Source organism: Podarcis liolepis, assembly GCF_965112155.1.
Source record: "Podarcis liolepis genome assembly, chromosome: 8".
NCBI lineage: Eukaryota > Metazoa > Chordata > Lepidosauria > Squamata > Lacertidae > Podarcis > Podarcis liolepis.
The window spans coordinates 42989374-43006010 of record NC_139560.1 but is presented as its reverse complement, the minus strand read 5'-3'; positions in this window follow the sequence as shown (position 1 = coordinate 43006010).

Sequence of the window (16637 nt, the reverse complement as noted above, 5' to 3'; positions counted from 1 at the left end):
AGTTAAATCATGTAATAGATTAACTGGAGACTCTGTTCAGATAATGTTTGTTAAAATACCAACCAGTGCTGACCTGTAAGCCAAATCTCTGGCCAACCTGAAAGTTTTGATTCATATGATGCTCCTCCTTTCCATGGGATGCCTATCTGGATATATATCTTCTTGTGAGGCAGCATCAGCCTGCCTGCCAATCAAGAGAGGTGGATTCTCTGTTTCCCATAGTACTTGTCCACTTGTGGACAATTTCTTGCCCTTTTGCAAGTGGGGTGATTGGCCAAATAGATGGCCTCATTTCACAGACAGGGGGATATATGTATTTTGAGGTTTGTAACTAACTGTGAAGCTTCTGCTTTATATCAAAAGATTCAGTGTCCACCGACAACATCATTTCATCCCTCTGCCTGCCTGCTCTCTAATGTAGGGTTAAATTAGACCAAGGCACAGAACATCTGGATGTGGTTTAAATAGGTATTTTCCCCCTCCCAAGCCAAAAACAATATTGCCCGGTTTGTATGCTCAGAGTAGTTGCAGCAGCATAAATATTAGATGGCAGCCCCTCTCTTCCACATCTCTTTCCATATGAGAAGAGTGCTCTTCTTTATGTTGTGGGCAGGCTGGAGGGAACTACAGACAGAATAAAATTGTGTAAAGGCAAAAGCTTAGGGATACAAAGAATTTGTGCAGCAACACATCTGCCAAGGAATTGCTTGGACTATGGAGGTGTGAAAAGAGCTGCTGATCAATGGGGGCAGGGACCAACTGACAACCTTTCTGGGAATCTTCTATATCTGAACAGTGTATTCCAGAGCTTGATTGTTATGTCCATAGAATCTGGCTTGTTGTGCAATGACCCAGAAAACTGGAAAATACTGTAAAGGCAGTCCAAGTTTATAAGTATCAATGCATTTCTTAAGCTTCTGTGTTGCTAATGGGGATGGGATCATGGGTTAGGGAGCTCTGGTTGGCTGTTGCATTAGTTGCAGAGCTGAAGTCTAGGTACTGATCCTGCTCCCTGCCCTGCTATCAGAACAACTCACAGACGTGTGGTAAAAATCCAAGTAACTTTGGACTGTGGTTAATTTACTAAATGCAAAGAACTACGATATCGGGATTATGTTCAAGTTGCTTTGGCTTAACTGGTTTGTGGATTGAGATGGCAGCCCCTTACCTTAAACAGAAGGAAGGCAGACGGAACCTTGCTGAAGAATTAACTCGGCTTGGTATAGCTTTGCAAGGCTTCATTTCCAGTTGCTGCAGAGCTGAGAAAACTTTTCAGGATGACAGTCTGAATAAGATGGTAATACTGCCATTGAATGGAACTAATACAATTGTTAGCTGGCAGAATGATATGCCCTGTCATGATGGAGATCTACTACAGCAGAGACAGTGCAACTCTGATAGGATATTTAAACATTATGCAGTCTCTTAAAATGCATACCATTGAAAGAAATGGATTTTATGTGCTTTTAAACTGTGTTTAGTGGAACTGAATCAATACCACTACTGTCCATTAAATCAAGACGGCCCTTGATTTCGCATTTTCTGCCTTCGCTTTAATTTTATCACTCCATTCTTTCCCCCATAGGCTCCGGTAGCTGACCATTGAAACTGAGCATTTAGGAAAGTTTTTCACACTTGGCATCAAGAGACATCGTCGAGTTCCTGAGCTCATTTCATTTGTGACTCTTGAAAGCTCGCAGTCAAGTCATGCCTCTTCAGCATGAAGCTCCAAGGAATTGCTCAGATAAAGCACTGAGAGGAGAGGGAAGCTGAAAAAGAGTTTGAAAAAAGCAAGAAGGACTAGAAGGGGATACAAGCAACACAGAAGCAGCAGCCAGTGTAATCTTCAAAGAAAAGACGTGGGAATCTCGTGGTACATAGCAAAATCAAAAGGAAAACAAAAGGTAACATTTTGGTGTTCACCTTACCTTCAAAAGGCAGTCTACAGAGGCACTGGAGGAAAAAGTGCTTGAAGCAAGGCTGGCCTCAGAGACTCCGCGATATTTGAAAGATGGAGATTGTGATGAATAACAAGGCTGTTCTCTCTTTCTCTTCTCCATTTTCAGCCAATCAGTCTGGGATAGAATGACTTTATGTTTGTAAAGTACTTGTGGAAATGCTTCTTTATTAGACCTGGCTTTGTTCCCCGGGAGGTTTTGATTCAGACCGGGGCTAGAAGTTACAATCCAAAACATCCTTCCTCCTGCACACATTCCACTTATCTGGCGGTTGCAATGGGAAGGAGGGAACACTTGCAAGAGAGTGAGAAATTCTTTTTTCTGTTCAGGTTAAAATCCAACCTGGTGAATAACTTGGTGGAGGGAAAATTGTTGCTATCCATCCATCTCAAGGGACAATGGAGGTGGGTGGTGAAGTCAGACCACTGCATTAGCAGTTCCAAAGTGATTTCCTGGGGGGGGGGGGAGCCAGGCAGTATGGAAATCCTGATCTGCCCAGATGACAAGACACCTCACCCTCTGCCTTGCTGATGTTGTCCAAGGGACAGCAGAGCAACACGTCTGGCACCAGGTTGGAGGCAGGAGTGGCTGGAAGGAGGCAGACAACAATCTTAGGGATTCTATTCTGGATTTGTGTAGGGTTTACTCCTTTGCCTTTTCTTCTCCTGAAGATATCCTACAAGGCAGCAGAGGTTTAGGATCAGAATTTTACATTTCCTAGTTGGGCTACTTTCCCAGGTTAATGAGCCCCATCTGCCCCTCACTTCCCTCTGTAGCATGTGCAGAAACCATCTTCTTGACCATTGCATCACTATTGATCTCATCTGTTCAATCTACCAGAGCCTAGCTTCACATGCAAGGGAAGTCCTTAACTCACTGAAGGTTTGAGACCCATCAGCTACCCTCACCTGGTTTAGCCAGTGAGTGAAAACCATTTCCCAGGGTGGGGCCTCTTTTGTATGCTGACAGCTTCTAGGAGCCATTGGTAAGAGCTGAGTTCAAGCTAGGGACCAAAGGAGGGGCATGATATGTTCCTCAACAGAGATATTACCCCTTCCCTGACACCACAATTTTAAGTGTCACTGCTGATGTTTGTGTTGTGAGCCAAGGAGTTACAAAGCTTGGTGATCTGGGCAGTCTTTATGAAAATATTATTCAAGGTGCAAATAACCAAAACTAGCTCATGTGCCCTATCTATGAAATTCCTTAAAGCTGTGTGTTCCTGATCCATGATACTAAAATAAGATTTCGTTGGAGTCTGCATTAATTGCATCTTTCTCTAAACTGTTATTCTTCTTATGTTCTCCTCACATTATTCTAGCATACAGAAGTATTTACTCATTTGCATAAAAAGTGAGGCCTGTTTTATTAGAACTATGGTTAAAATTCATTCTTTTGTAATATATGATATATTCACATGCTATGAAACATCACACTGGTGGCAAGAAATCTGGCTGCTGTCAGTTTCTGGCAAGAGGAGCTGTTGCTGGTTAAACCACCAAAACATGTAAGCCAATCCTGCAACTTACCATTCTGTGCTTAAAATAAGCATGCATGCTTATCTTGAACCACTTTGAATATTTCCCATCCTTGAAAATTTGTGAAATGCTTCCCACAAATTCTCCACTTCCAAACAGGAGGAGTGGGGTTGTTGGAAGACTTACTCAGTAACCCTAAAATTCCAGTGGCATTAGTCAGTGGTTTCTAGCAAGCCACCATCTGTAGGTACAATGGGTCAGTATGTCTGGCTGCTAACCAGAAGGTTGGTGGTTCGAGCCCACCCAGCGACAGCTGTGGGGAGGATTCCTGCATTGCTGGGGGTTGGACTAGATGACCCTTGGGGTCCCTTCCAACTCTACAATTCTATGATTCTATGATAGACAAGGAGAGTGAGAGTGAGCTGCACAGTATATCTCATGCCCTAAGACTACTACAACTGAAGTTTCTCCAGCATCCCTAACTGCAGCACATCTGATTTAGCAGTAAAACTTTTCAAAGCAACAGAAAGCACCATTAAGAGGTGTCCTAACATATTATCTCATCAGGCCTTGGATTCTGGAGTGATACTCAATTGTACTCTGGCTGAAATTCTACTTTTTTTTTTGTAAAGCTGCCATATGACCTGGGATTGATTTAAAATTTGACCTGCCTTATCCAGAACAGTTTATTGTTTTTTATTTGCTTGCAAGGACGAACAAACAACCTGGCAGAAGTAGGAGCCTTAAAGCAAGCACACACACAACATTTAAGTGAAGATGAGCCTACAGATAAAGTTATTACCAAGGACATTCAGGCTGTTGTTAGTAAGCTCTTTACTTATGTCTGGAGCCAGACTGTCCTCTGACATCAGGAGTTATCTCATCAATAAATGAACATAGTACATTTCCAATTGAAATTTGAGAGAACATTTAAAAAGGTGTATGGAATGTGGGGAAATACACACACGAGAGAGAGAGAGAGAGAGAGAGAGAGAGAGAGAGAGAGAGAAAGCTTTTGAATAGCTGAAAGAACTACTACATACAAAACTCATAAATTGTAAATTACTATTGATTTTTTTACTCTCTTTTCGTTTCAAATGGATTGAAAAACTGCCCCTGATTTTGCTTTTCATACTGAGCTGACTAGTTCTCAAAGTGTTGATGAAGTTTCTCAAAGCCCAATTCTTACTATAGCTGGCCTAAGCTATTTCAAACCCTTTGATAGCATGTAAATTGAGTGGAGGTCCATTGATTTTTGCATTGGACCACATTATTAACCAGTGCAATTAGCCATTGCTCTGTTAATAGTTCTGCTGCTTGATGGTCCTGACTGTGTCAGATATACTGTGAACAAAAAAATGGGCTTCTAATAGTCTTCTTTTATAACAAATCTCAATCCAGCAGCTCCAGAGCACATGAAACTCTGGGCAAGCAGAACATCCTCATTTATGTCAGTGTTGGGGAATGTTTTCCTGACAATGAAATTAATGGGGAAAATTCTGCTGCCACAAGATTTCATCTGCACATCTTAGCCATATGGAACTGTGGATCACATTCTTTCCCTTTAAAGTAAAAATGTATTTCCCCTGGTATACATCCATCCAAAATGTAATATGGTCAGAAAGAACTAAAAGATTATCACATTCAGCACACCCTGCCACACAGCAAGACTATCCATTCACCAATTTCTAAGGCAGAAAACAGGTGGGGGGGGGGGAGATGAATGAAGAGCAAAGAGACCTAGATAATGCAGATGTTCACTGACCACAAGATTTGCCTTGTATCTGTAGCACTGAAGGAGCATCTCCACCCCCATCTCTCAGCCCAGACACTGAGGTACTCCTCCAAGGGTCTTCTGGTGGTTCCCTGATTCTGAGAAGTGAAGTTACAGGGAACCAGGCAGAAGGCCTTGTGGAACACCCTCCCATTAGATGCCAAGGAAATACACAACTTTTAGAAGACACCTGAAGGCACCCTTGTATCGGGAAATTTTTAATGTTTGACATTTTACTATGTTTTTATATGCACTGTAAGCCATCCAGGGTGGGTGGGGTATAATAACAACAAACAACAACAACAACCCAGTCTGTTTTGGATCCATTCTGTGTCATTCCAGTTCAATTTGTTGTTTGGATACAAATCTGATGTGACTAAAATGGCTATAGCTCCCCCCCCCCCATAAGTGGATGTAATTCACAGGAAAAGGATCCCCTCCCGAGTACATTAAGTTTGCCAGATTTCAGACAGATCCATTCAGGGAAACTTTATATATTTGTATATCTTTTAAACCCTCTAATATTTTTATTTCCTGCCAGAATTCAAATTTCAAGCATGGTAGCCCCTTCTACCCCTTCTAAGGAATTGGTGCCTGCCAAAGTTCTGAAAGATAAAATACAGTGATTCTTATGTAAGGGAAGACTTTAATGCAGCACTCTTTTGCAGTTATTTTGTCTTGATGTCACTCTGGCAAAATTTTAAATAATTAATTGTGATGTCATTACATTACTCCACCTCATTTACTTCGATGCAAAAGAAATGTAATGCAAAAAAAATTGTTGGGGAGGGGGAGGTCATTTACAGTGTGAAAGCAATAAGAGAGAATACTGATGATATTTGCTGAGTTGATTTCCATTCAACCATATCCCCATGGACCAGTGGAGCCAAAGCCTCCTCCCCAACAATCTGCCATGGCATGTCCCCTTTATGCTATTACAGAGCAGGATGGGTGGAAGAGATTTCTATGTACACAAAGGGAAGGCTTCATCTCCTTGGAAATGGAGAGGGAGGTTTGCTCTATCCTATGAGCCATGGGATGTTCTTCCAGGGATCAATGGATTCTCTTCTGAATGGCTCTGAGGAAGTCACTATTTCTCAAGTATAATAATCAACCCCATGGGATTGTTGTGATGACAGAATAGGAAACACCTACATATTCCAGCCTTGGGTCTTTGGAAGAGAAATGATATATATAATAATATCACAGAAAGTGACAGTTGTTTTGCTGTGATGGACATCTGCTTTCTGATAGCTTTGTGACTGAACAAATGCATCTCCCAGGTACAGCAACCATTAGTATGACCAGAAGAAAAGAGTGGGATTTGCCTTCCCCTCTCAACATCTGCCTTAATAGATTTCCTTGTTTCTCTCAGTGCATTTTGAATAACCTTGAGATACTCTGCTGACTGACATTAGGCCATGACAGCCATTCCCGCACGAAATCAGCCTGCTTTTTTGGGCTGACTTTAACATGCTCCATTGAACTTCAGTAAACAAGTCCATTTATGAGTCTGACATAACTTGGGAAACCTGTACATTTAAAAAGAAAATGAACTCAGGAGTAGTCCCTGCTCTCCACCATAATACAAACACATTTCCTCTCACTTTCCTCATGCTAATATATTTCTCTTCATATGGCAGGTATTTTTTTTGCAACTCTGCTCCATAATAGATTGTAGCTTTTTAAAATAATAATTAAGGACCTGAAATGTCACTCTTGGCAAGTGGGTAACTCCCTCCTTCTCAGATTGGGGCTATGACATCCATGCCTTCAACATGATTATTGTAAGGAGATTGCTATGAGACTGACCTTGAACACTCCTTCGAATCTGATGAAGTATGCAGCTACTGCCATCAGGGAACGCATTACACCAGTGTTCCCAAGTTATTTATTTTTTAAAAGTCTATCCCACCTATTTTTCCATTGGGATGTAGAGTAGCTAACAAACAGTAATAAAACAAAACAGAATAAAACAAACACAATCCCTAAGAAACTCAGTATACACTCAGATTAATCCAACCAGCAATATCCAACCCATTTAACAAATCCCAGCAGCACATGTATAACAGAAAGCAGAGTCAGAAGAAATTTCGTAATTAACCAAAGGCAATCTTCAACAACTGCCTGAAGCAGTATAGTACTGGATCTCCCTCAACAGAGTGTAGGTCCATAGGTTAGGTGCCACAAGCAAAAGGCTCTGCCATCAGTCTAATTTCCTGAGCTCAAGGAATTTAGAGCAGATGGGATAAGGGTTTGGGCTACCTTATTTAAAGGAGTGCTAATTCCTGCTCCCCATCACACACATACACACACAACCACATGTGTACCTTTTAAAGAAGCCTAGCACAACTACCCAGGCAAGTGTGAAGGATACCAGAACATCCCAGCCTTTAGGTGTGTCCTGCTGGGGGCATCCAAAATGCCTATGGGAATATAGAATATAGAATATAGAAACCATTCTGCACTCTGTATGCACAAAAGGGGGAACAGCAATCATTTAAAGGTTTAAGCATTGGTATAGAGTTACAGCTGTTCTAACAGCAGTAGTTTGCATCTTCTATACATTTATCACTTCTGAAAACATACAAACACCAACTATAGAATAGTTGAACACACACACACACACACACACACACACAGAGAGAGAGAGAGAGAGAGACTATCAATGCAGAAGAGAAATATACAATCTGCAGAAGAGAAATATATAATCTAGAAATGTAGATCCTCATATCAAAATGTCATTTGGAAAAGCACACTATCCACATGAGACAGGAACAAAATCAGTGAGAACATTGATCTGTATTACCAATTGCCATCATGTGAATCTGAGCAGTAACAGATGGACTAGCTGGAGACAGAGATATTTATGGTGTAACTGATAAGCAGACAGGTGCAAGGTCATTGTGTAAAAAAATCTTTCATTTTTCCCAAGTGGTAAACTTTTATAGGAATAAACTTCCCAAATAGAAATGTTTAGAGAAAAAGAGTAGTGTGTCATCTTCTTAGGATGGATATAACAAATAGTGTAATATGAACCATAGAAACTAGTTTTAGGCTACAAACTTATGGCTTCTTGGAGGACATCCCAGGGGCTATAGGAAACATTAGATCTCCCACTTTGACATGAATGTAGAGTTCTGATGCTGGAGGAGATCAGATGTTTCATGCCCACAACCCATCACTGTAGAAACCTCCCATGTTCTTGCCCTACCAATGTCAGAGATCCAGTGTCAGGAGGGCCAAAAAGTGGGGAATTTCAGGGGTGATTTGGGGGCATGTTAGGGGAGGTCATGGAAGTAGCTTAGATAAAAAGCATTTTCAGCCACACACTAAACATTCCAGCTGAGTTTCTATTATTGTGGTTTTGAATTTTCTTGGAAATTGTCCTGTTAGATAGACATTAAATCTGAATAGCGCTGTGATAACTGTTTTCCGATCATTTCAACAACACATACATCTCACACCAAGTCTTGGGTCCCACTATTCCTCTGGTTGGTTCCAGCTATTCCAGCATCACTATTCCTCTGGTTGGTTCTATGAGCAACTGTTCTAGAAATTATACCTCTTTGTCATAACTGGAACATACATTTATCTAGTCTGCGTGAGGTTAATTGGTATCTTAGTAACATTCTGTACTTTGGATGCCTTTGGAGATTTCATTCTCCATCTCAAGGTCATCAAGGCCATTTTGGGCAGCAGGGGGCAACAGCATGTTCCCAGTACAGAGGTACCTCGGGTTAAGTACTTAATTCATTCTGGAGGTCCGTTCTTAACCTGAAACTGTTCTTAACCTGAAGCACCACTTTAGCTAATGGGCCTCCCTTTGCCACCACGCCGCTGGAGCACGATTTCTGTTCTCATCCTGAAGCAAAGTTCTTAACCCAAGGTACTATTTCTAGGTTAGCGGAGTCTGTAACCTGAAGCGTATGTAACCTGAAGCGTCTGTAACCCGAGATACCACTGTACTAAATTATTTTTGGGGGTTGGTATTAACACCCACAGACATTCTGTGGAGGAGGCTGACCCTTTGGTGATTTCCAGCCTAGGAACTCTATGATTTCTTTGACATATAGAGTGTTCTTTCCTCCAGTAGGCCCTTTCCAATCCTTCCTGTAATGTTTGTATCTAACTGGTTCTGTACATTGCACAATGCTTTTGTTGTGCCCACTATATCTGTTTTTTAAACAATGCACAATTCTATTCAAAGAGTGATAGCTGAAAGTTATAGAGAAAAGTTATAACTTCTTAAAGTCTTATAACTTTTAAAAATTAATTCCAGGGAAACTCCCTTTGACCCAGCCTAGCCTACAGCTGAACACAAAACAATCGTGTGTGTTTTTTTATTTAAAAAATAGATAGATTATAGATTAGATAGATAGATGATAGATAGATAGATAGATAGATGATAGAGATAGATAGAAATATGCAAGAAATGTGCAAGAAAATGAGGCAAATGCATGTAATGTTAGCAACTTCCATACATAATCTATGAGGAAATTCTTCTGTGGCAGTTTCCCTGAGATCAATAGAAGCCAGACCCTTCTTTCATTCTGTCAAGCAATTTTTTCTTAAAAAAGAAAAAAGAACCTTTATTTATTTATATATTTATTTATAAAAAATTATATATACACTCTCATAAAATGTCAGGGCAATATACAGAAATATAAACACACACACACACCATTAAGAGCAGTACAGAACAATAATTAAAATGACTGTCTACTGTTTTCTAGTTCAGATCCTAACAATAAAATACATGAAAATGCTTTTATAAGTGTGGGCTAAAGGTAATAAGGAAAAGGCATGGTGGCCTGTTGTGCTAACTCAAGATACAAATTACTCTGTTAATGTGATGGAAAGCACAGACTGATGCAATTCTTCCAGTGGCTAATTTGTTTCTTTTTTATTTTTAAAAAAGAACAATCTAACACTATAAAATAATTTCCTTCCTGTCAGTCTTGTTCTCGTAACATTACCATACTTCTGTTCTCTTCCCTGCAAATTCTTTCCATAGCTGTAAATAGTATATTTCATTCCCTTTGACAGTAGTTTTTCTATTAAACTTGAATAATTTACTTTTATTGTCAGATGGATGCAAAATTAAGCTGCTTTATGAAATTGCAATAATATATCCCTAGTGTTATTGGATCATTTCAATTTCCTTTTTAGTCAACACTGAGTAATAATTGCATGGTATCAATTCCTTTAACAAATACTGATGGGCGAGCTCACCACAGCTTGCCTTGTAATGAATTCATTTTTACTCTAGTTTTTTAAAGAAAAAAAGTGGGGAGAGGGGGTGGATATTGGCTTTCTAAGCTTTTTCCAAGAAAGTCTAGAGAAAAATAAGCCTTGAGGAGGTTGCTCTCAGCCTTCCTTGCCAATTCTTCTAAGCATATTCACCCTTCTTATTGGGAGGGAGGGAGTAATGAGTAGCACTGATTGGGTACAGGAATGGCCTTACAGGCCTCATCCTTATGGCATAGCTGCTTCTGAATATTCTGTGGGTGCAAGCAACTTGTAGTTTCTTATGCCCCTAATTAGGGATGGAAGGCTCTCTCTCTGTTTTCCCATCTTAAATTCGGTTCTCCACACTTGTGCAGCATTTTTCATGAAAATTCATCAATATTTTCATGCAAATGAAATAACGCACACATTTCTTCAAACAGTTTTCTATAACATAACATCTTTTTATATGTTACTAATACATTCATTTCAATGGGCAATTTCCCCATAATATGCATTTTTAAAAACATCACTTTGTTGTAGAACTGCATTGCAAAATTCAGAACAATGAATTCCAAAAGACAGCTGTGCTTTGGTTCGCATTGAAACATTCAGTTTAATGGAAACTGAATCTAATTTCTTCCCCATCCCTACTCCTGATTCAATGAATCGGCTGAGGGGTCACTCAGTCAGCACCCTTGGAGAAAGTGGGAAGAAAACCTGGAGAAGGACCTTAGATCTATGAGGAAGTGATTGTGCAGAGTGGGTAGATAACCTGGCCCCAAGTTTTTTAGGGCTTTATGGGTTAATGCAAGCACTTTTAATCGGACCTCAAAGCCATTTCAGATGGTGAAGGCCTGGCATGACATCCTCGTATAATTCATATTTTAGATTTAGAACCAATTTCCAAGCAATCCTAAGCATCTTCACTTAGTTTTAATATACTAGAGAATGAAATGGGTGTGGATATGTGAAGGCTCAACAGTTTAATCCCAATTAATTCTGCATGTCATTCTATCAGAATGTGTGCCACTGAACTTGTGCAAAAGTCAATATACCCCATCCTATGAATTTCTGCTGGCACAGGTTAGCCATCATTGGGCGTGGGGGTGTTATTCAATGAAAGTGCTTTCCTGATTAATAAAGTGGAACCTATTTATGAACCAAATGTAATAATGTATGTGCTTAGAGCTAAAAAGAGATGACAGAAAGATATTATGCCAAGGTTAATATGTGATTTAGGTCTTTAGATTTAAAATCCACATGGATTCAGCAAAGTATTGTTACACATCACCCCAATTTCCAAGTGGTGCGAGATTCCAGGGGCTCCATAAGCTTACCCAGAATTTTGTTCCCTTGGAATGAGGCACGGTGGAGACTGAAAATGTCCACTATCACCCCAGTCATTAGTTGTGTTGTAATGGGATGCAATTAAACATCCTAGCTTTTGAGAGAAATGTAGGGATTTCCCAAACATTATGTGGTAGCCAACTGGTGTCCCTATGCAGCTGACAGACTCTGTAATCCACCCACATGTTGTGATCAATACTAGAGGTCCTCCCACCTGCCTGATTGGTGAAATTGGTGGATGAGAGGGACTTCTCTGTGCTGGTCTAATCGTTCTGGGATTCTTTGCCAGCAAATCTCCCGAATGCTATCACACTTCAGTCTTTAGGAGAAGTTTAAAACAAGTAATTTTTAGCCATCTCACCTTCCCCTCTCCATTGTCCCATCCTCCCAATCTGTTCTGAAGGCTTGGTGGGGGCCTCAAAATATCATGGCACGTGGCACAGAATTGCCAAAAAAAATCTTCCAGCCTAGCAACACTGCTGGATCAGAAAGCCTTTCAGTTGGATACAGCCCAATGTACTATATTCAGGTACTGATAGATGGGTACAAAATGTATGAAAGGAGTTGGTAGGTACAGGTCAGTGTATGTTCCATTACTAGTCATTGCTTGAGACTTGTGTTATATGAGAATGCTAGAGCACCGATGTTTATCCCATTTTTCCTCCAAGGAGCAAAGGGAAACACGAAGTTCTCCAGCTACAGTATCTGAAGGGCCACCTGCACTCATACCAACTACATGTTAAGATCAACCTTGTTTACGCACATAACTCTTTTAATATGATAAAACTTGAAAACTACTCTGCATATCTTTATAACAGCATGTTGAAGTAGGTCAGTATAATTCCGCTTTTTTGCTGATGAGGCAATGATGCTGAGATTAGCCTAATGTTACCTAATAAGTCAATGGCTCTGATGGAATTTAAACCCACATTTCCCAGCTACATTTCCATTACGCTACACAAGTGTGTAATAAAGATGCCCCCTCCTTGTATTGGAGACCATTGCTGACTAGACTTGACCACATTAAATCTACCTCAAATTTCCCCCCAACTAATTCCAAATGTACAGGGAGCTTGATGGTTCTTGACATGAAAGAGTCTTTTTAAGTATCATGCTTTGCAAGTTATCCTCATGATATCTATTAACATTAATGGGAGTTGCATAACTACTGTAAATCCTCAACAAGATTCTAAAATTACTCCTAAGTGGTAACTAACGGCAAATATTATGACCTGGCAGATTAAGCATATGAGGAGAAAGAAGACTGGACTCATTTTATTCTTTAAAAATCAAGTGTATGCAATATTATTATTTTATAATATGCTGGCTGTGTCTGCCAGTGAGCACATAAGCAGCCTTGGAATGTGTGTTTTTTTCTTAAGTGGCCTAATTATCAGAATAAAAAGGCCTTAGGGAGTAGGCCTAGCTCTTTCGAGGTCACTGAGAAAAATTTAGGATCCTAATGAGAAGAAATAAGTTGAGGGGGATTAGCAAGGCTTTCCACTGTATAGCACTGTGTTCTATTCTGCTTAAGAATCTATAAGAGACTTTCTGCATTGTCTGTGGCAATTAGGCAAGCAATCAGCACTTAAGCTCAGCCATTACGGTCCCTCCTTTTCTTGAGTCATTCAGTATTAAACAGAATTAGTTCTGGTTTATAATGCTTTTTTAATAGATCAGACTCAAAAAAGAAATAGAAGGTGTTTACCTACAGTTGAAATGCCTGACTCTCATGTAACCCTACCCCACATATATTTTTCTGCTAACATGCCTCTTCCTCCATGTGTTTACCACAGACACCTTGGGCATTACAAAGATGTGCAGCGGGGGGCATCCATTTTTAAAAACCACAAACGTAACACAGTTTCAAAAACTACAGCATAAATAAACAGCACTGCAGTAAATGAGAAAGAGAAGGTGAGCTGAAAGCTTCTTTGACAGCAATAATATAGGGAATAATATGTTGTATATTGAACAACAGTTCAGACCTCTATCACAGTTTGATACTGTATCTGAAGAAGTATTCATGCACATGGAAGCTCATACCAATAACAAACTTAGTTTGTCTCTAAAGTGCTACTGGAAGGAATTTTTTTGTTTGTTTGTTTCGACTACGGCAGACCAAATCGGCTACCTACCTGAAACTGATACTGTAAAGCAACAAGTGCTCAGAAGTTGGCCCCTAATTATAAGTAGCTTCCCCAGTCTCTGCTAACCACCAAGCTAGCCCAACACATCATCCACCCTATCTCTTTCCACCTGTAACTTACTAGGTGCAAGTCACAATAAGGTCTGCTACCATGGTCTTCAATAGGTATCATAATTGTGAGTATTGTATGATGTTAGCTGCTCTGAGCCCGGCTTTGGCCGGGAAGGGCGGGATATAAATAAAAATTATTATTATTATTATTATTATTATTATTATTATTATTATTATTATGTATTGTATTGGCAGTCATTTCTATGGACCTGGGAAGTAATACAAAATTGCAATTCCCAGGACAACCAAGCCTAATCCAAGGGCCTAATCAAAGCTGCATTGATAACTCTTTTGACTGCTACTACCAAGAGTATTTCAAGAATGGGAATGGGAATGGGAATGGGAATGGGAATGGGAAGGGGTCTCATAAGTTGGCTGAAGTGGAATGAGAGCTCCAGGTCTTATTATGTTTGAAAATGACATCCTTAGGAGCACAATGAGTTCTGGAGCTCATAACTGGCAAAAATAGGTTGATTTGCGTCCCACCTTGGATTCAATTCTGAGTCCATTCCAAATCAAGTCTACAGAAGCTCAAACATCACTAGTTGAATGCAGTTCCACAAACAGCATATCATGACACTTGAAGAAACCCAGCTTTGTTGCATCATTTCTAAAGTCTACCAATTCCTGCTCAAAGACAGGTTGTATTCAAGACGTGGAAAAATTACTGTTCCTATCAAGGCTGAACAGACAGAAATATTTACCACTTCTGAAAGGGCACCTGCTAGTTGTCAACTTTCATCACAAGTTTCTTTGTTGTGCTGTCAGTAGTGGTGTTTTTTATGCTTCCCGTCTTGAATCGTAAAGCAACTGTCTAGAGACAATGGTGATAGCACTTGCTTCCTAATCTTGATCCTAGCCTTACAGAATGTAGTTCTTGGGTATATGAAATGTGTGGTGCTATGGTGAAACACAGACATTTTATTAATTGTAGCAGGAAATAACAGACCCATATACTTTGCTGTAGGGATGACAATGGCTTGAGGCAACGATATGGCCAGATTTGATCTTTTCAACAATGTTAAGATTTCTCCTGACAAATCTGGAACACTGAAAACACACACACACACACGCCATCTCATTTATCTTGATTGATAACACATCCCCCACCCGCTCTGATTCATACAGACATGTACACTTTAGAGCCCCACAGCATAGAGATAACAGTCTCAAGGTAATCTGTCTCATATTTCTGGAACCCAATAATACCGCACATCCTCTTCACATATATTAATTTTATCCAAATTCACTGAATATCCAGATGTGTACTCAGTTATTTGAATTGGTTGACATTCTCCACAGATTGAAATGTTGCTGTGATTTCTTTGTCAAAATGATAGGCCTGCTATAAATATTACCTGACCCATATAATTAGCTGCTGCTTTCTTGTGAGTCTCTTCGTCCAAGTACCACAAATGGGAATATTTCTCAGGTGGTAACTCAGAGCTTCTCCATTGGTTCCTGGAGGCATCTACTCCTGTTCCTGTCTCAACCCTGACATACATTCTGATCACAATTCTACAGGAGAGGACACCTACGCTTCAGAACTTATTCCTCCAATTATATATGAGACAAGCACCTTCTCGCCTGTCTTTTCAGTGTCTAATAAAGATGATTCTCTTTCAGCAAGCGTACCATAGTTGGTTTCTATATGGGATTTGAACTAATTCCATGCATGTGCTTTTGTTTCAAGTGTTCTGTGTGTATATGAATATAAAAGGATATATGAATATATAGAGAGGTGGGTGTATACACACACACACAATTTTTCTAACAATTATATATATCAAATATGTCTCTATCTTATTGTAAATCACTCCAGGATGCCACATGGGAAGTGATGCATAAATAAAATAATAATAATAAGGGCTCCACAGTTTATTACCATGTAATGTAATCATTACCAGCCTGCACTGGGGGACAGGCACCATGCGACCTGCATTTCCACATGATGGCAGGTCCTCAAACATTACAGCAACACCCTGGGATGAACTTGCAGAAAACTACTGGTGTAAAGCCTGGAGCATCCAGGAGTTTTCTTAATGGACTGACTGGTATTTCAAGGACTGTCTGGGATGATGTCATCTTTCTGTATGTCTGATATTGAACATACAGAATTAGATGAGTGACTGCTAGTTGTTGTTGTTTGACTTAACTTACCCCCACCCCAAAAGCCACTATCTGAGCTACCTGTTGACATCTGCACTTGCACCACCAATCAAAATCTCAAATGCCCCTGGGAGGGGAAATAACATTGTTTCCCCTTCCCTGCATAAAGACAAGCATTTCTTTTTTTCCATACAAATATCATCAGAAAGGAAATGGAAATAATACGACTTCCCTTCCTGGAACATTTGAGGCTGGTGCTTGCACGCACGGCGCAGCAAATAGTCTGACACTCAGCTGGAGGATAGCTCAGTTGGTAGAGCATGGACAAAAAAAAATCTGCATTGCAGGGAACTGGACTAGATGACCCTTGTAGTCCCTTCCAATTCTCCAATTCTGTGATTCTATTATGGCTTGCTTTTGACATAATAAAGTTGAGGAAACAGAGCGGGGAGAGATGGAGACCATTGCTAGCCACCTTA